Below are 4,554 nucleotides of genomic sequence, written 5' to 3'. Positions count from 1 at the left end.
TTGCCAATGAACTAGCCATTTATTTGATTTGATTGCAACTAAAGAAGTATATTTGAGGGAAACGACAGGAAAGCAGGAGGGAGTTATTGCAAAAAAAAAAAGTATTTCCGAATAGAGCACGGAATCACAATGTGCCACTTTAATTTAAATTAAAATGTGACTTTATGTAAAAAATTTTTACTGTAATAAAAAAATTAAATATAATTATTTTTAAAATTTTTTTACTGTAATAAAATTTAAATTCTAAACTCGAATCGACGAAATAAACAAAATCTGAACGTTTAGTTATATATTCTAAAGGTGACAATTTGTATTAGTAAGTTATATTTGTGTTAATTTATTTATTAATTATATCAAAAAATATCAATATAAATACAACATATTTATTAAATGTATTAAAAATATCAATTTAAACATGACTTATTATTAATCATATTAATCATGTTAATCATGTCAACCTATATAACTCGTTTAAATTAATATATTAAATAAATAATTAATATAATAATAATTTATTTAACACGGTCAAGACACGTTTAATATTTTTATGTGTCAATTTATATTTTCCTTTAAAAAAAATAAATGAATTTTACATACAAATATTAAAATTCACATTATTTATATTTAATATGTCATATAAACTTTCATGTAATATCACATATAATTAGATTGCAGATGACACATATAGTTAATCGTGTTAATTCGTGTTAATTCGTGTTACTTCGTATTATGAGGTCAATCCTAACCCAACCTATTTATTAATTGTGCTAATCATGTCGCTAATTTTATACGGATTTCAAGTCATATCGTTACCTAGATTGTCAGCTCTAATATATTCATGATAATAGGGCTAAGCTGTTATTATTTTAATTAAAGTGGGACATTTTCTCTTCAAAAGCTTACTGTAAGAATTAATTGAAAAAACGTCACGGAATAATATAGAATTAAGTTGTTTCACAACTTAAATTAAGAATTTAAATTGTGCATGTGAAAAAAAATTATAATAAAAAGGTTAAATTTAAATATATATTTTTTAAAAAAACATTATAATAATAAGATTTAAGTTGTTATTTGAGTTGTAAAAATAATCAGTTTAATATGTACAAACAAGTCATATAATCATGATCTCTACTTTAATCAAATTAGAAAGACATTATTTTTTCCTCTAGGTTCCACATTATGACACAAGAATCTTGACATATTCTTTACTCTTATACGACAGTTTTCAACTGGTTAAAAAAGTCAAGTGATGACGGTAATACATACTAGTAGTTTTATTTTTCTTAGCCGTCGTTTGAAGAAACTTTTGTTACAATGAGCTCGGTATTTTTGCGATTGGTAGGATGTGAAAACACAATTCGCAGCCCATGATCAGATTAAGGTCAGAATTACATTTATATATATGAAAAAAAAAAATCTATCTAACTGAACATGATGAATATTGGCAGTTTAAAAGCGTCATATGAGTTTTTTTTTTTTTTTTTTTTTTTTTTTTTTTTTTTCTCTACCATATCCCATAAAGCTCTCTATTTTAATTACTCTCTTAGAACTCAACAACAATTTTTTCTACAAAAGATAGGACATGGTATTAAATCATCAAATCACAGATAATCATATCATAATAACATATGTATAACATTAAATCAATAAAATTTGATGGAAACTAATAAATCCATAAATATTAATAAATTAAGATTGAAATTAAACTATAAGTACCCTACAACTAAAATATGAGCTTTTTTATCCTACTATATAGTTCTCCAGTATTGTCACATTTGGTTCCTAAGTTAAAATAAAAAATTAGAAACATAAATTCAAAATCTTTATAAAACGAAGTTTAGGCTCCGTTCATTTCACCGACTCGAGTTTAGAATTTGAGTTTTATTATAGTAAAAAATTCTAAAAAATAATCACATTTAACTTTTTTACTACAATAAAAAGTTTTCACATAAAATTATACATCAACTCAAATTAAAAATTTAAATTAATAAATTAAACAGGCCTTTAAAGTACGGTTCAAATCTATAAAACAAAGTACGACATGTGTATTCTCATCGTCAAAAGGAAACTACGACTTATGTGTGAGTGAGTGTGTGTGTGTGTGTATTTTTTTTAATTTTTAATTTTTATTTTCCTTTTCCCGGTATGCAAGCAAAGTTTGACTTTCAAAACCTCAGTTTGGCCTCTTGGTAGGGTAACAAGGTGTAGTCAAGGTCAATTGTTAAGTTGAGGCGACTAACATGCTAGTGAGCTTGACTGGGTATCCATGCATAGCGAATACATAAAGTAATTAGTTCAATTAAAAAACAAATTGGCTTTTGTTATGATCACAATTAGAAAGTGAGTTCCATGTCGGTACAATATATGTGTAGAAAAGTTTGATTCCCTTTCATTATCTATCAAAAGGAATATTGTTTGTGTTTTGACTCGTTTGCAACCATCATTCGCCAGTGCTATCTTATCAGAAAATTAATGGGTACATTAAAATCAATATTCCAATTAGTGTTTTTTTGTTCTACATTAACTTTTAGTGATAGATTATATTATATATTCAAGGTTAAACGGTCAATGCAGGCTCAAAAATCAAAATATGCAGGGCGTAGAGAGTTAAAAGTATATTGATATTTCAACGTATGAATGTGGCACGTTTTTGTTTTTTTTGTTTTTTTTCTCTCTCTCTTTTAGCTCTGCAATAATTTATAATTATTTTAGAAAATAAATCCTTATTAAAATTATAATTGTTTTAAAAGAATTTTGAGCGTAGCAGTGTGCGTACTATTTTCTTTTTTTCCTTAAAAGATTAGAGGCGCGTTTGAAATTCATTTTAAAATGATTTTATTTTTTTGTATGAAAATAAAAATAAAAAAGTTTTTAATTTCAGTTAGAAATCATTTTTAAAAATGTGTTCAGTAGTTTTATCAAGAGATTATTTTCAGTATAAAAAAACTCAGTAATGTCCCTCTCTCTGCTTGAGAGATGAGAAAATAAAAATAAAAATGAAAAACGACTAAAAGTTATTTTTTTATTTCTCTCTCATTTTACATTAAATTAAAAAATTATTTTCATTTCTGTTTTTTATCTTTATTGCGTTAAATGTCGTTTTAAAAACGTTTTCACGTTTTTTTTTTCTCAAAAAAGGTGAAAAATAAAAATGGTAACAATTCCAAACACAGCCTATATGGCTATTTTTGGGGATGGAAATTCAACCAGGAAGCATTTTTTTTTTCTTTTTGTCCCAATACTCATTTGATTATAAATAAACCCAATCAATGCACGGTGCATGTACAAGATGAGAAGGAACATATTATTAAAAGATCAATAAATATTACAACTTAAATACTACGTTACCACTCATAAACGTGCAAAATTAATTATAAATGGCTGCTTTACGTGATAATATATTGATATAGTGCCATACATAAGCCAAGTTAAATGAAAGCATCCGAAAGGATCCATGAACAAGCCAAATGCATTTTACGCTTAGGAATTTAAATTATGCTTTTAATCGCATTTATCTAAGAGTCTAGGTGAATGTATTTCGCTAGGTCTTACAATTATTTGATATTTTATGTATCTGGAACAGTATGTTGTTTGTGGTTCTAAACATAACCTAGTTTACAGTAAATAAATCCATATCTGACTCAATGATAAGTTGTAGAACTCAACTCCCCTGGACTCTTAATTTGTTTAAAAAAAAATTAAAAAGCATATTAAATTGTTTATGGCTTTTGTTTTTGCAATTTTAAGGTGGATATTGAAGAATTAAGCCTATATACAAGAGAGAATTTTATGGTATTTCCAATCATATATACTAGTTATGTTGTTTTTTTAAAATTTTTAGGGTGAATAATATTAAGTACTAGTGAAAAAGCTATATTACGTACGGGCAACCATCCAAATAAAAAACCATTATTTCTCCCACTTTTCTAACAAGATTTTAATATGTAATCATCATATATAGTAAGCTTATAATTAATCAGTGACTGTTGTAGCAAGGCAAAGCTGCAAGGGCCAAATGCATGAAGAATTCATCAACCTCCACATGTATGTATAGAAAGCACATATAATATAGTTTAAACAATAAAAGAGAATATGGTAAATAAATAAGATAGCCTGCAATAATTAAAAACTTAAAACAACTAATTAATTTGGCTTAAGTACTTAATGTTTATTTGTTTCATGTAAACTGTATACATATTCAAAAATAATCTCGTCAGTGGACAACGTTAATAGCAGCTTTATAATTCCCACTTATAATTAGATAGAATAGAGAATAAACAAGTCCCAAGAAGTGTTAGCACCTGTTTGGCAGGACTTTTGAAAATTGCTTTTAGATTCTTAAAAATATTGCAGCATGCTAAGGTGTTTGGTAAATCTTACTTCTATCCCACAAATTCTAAAAACTAATACCTACAAGCAGAATTAAGAAGGAGGTATTACTTTTGCACAACTACTTCTACTATCCATGTTTAAATTTAGTATAATATTCATAATAATGAACTATAATTATATCTACCCATTTTATTTATCTCTACAAAAAATTAGAAATGATTA

This window comes from Morus notabilis, unplaced genomic scaffold (assembly GCF_000414095.1).
Source record: "Morus notabilis unplaced genomic scaffold, ASM41409v2 Scaffold399, whole genome shotgun sequence".
NCBI lineage: Eukaryota > Viridiplantae > Streptophyta > Magnoliopsida > Rosales > Moraceae > Morus > Morus notabilis.
This window is presented reverse-complemented; position numbering follows the sequence as displayed.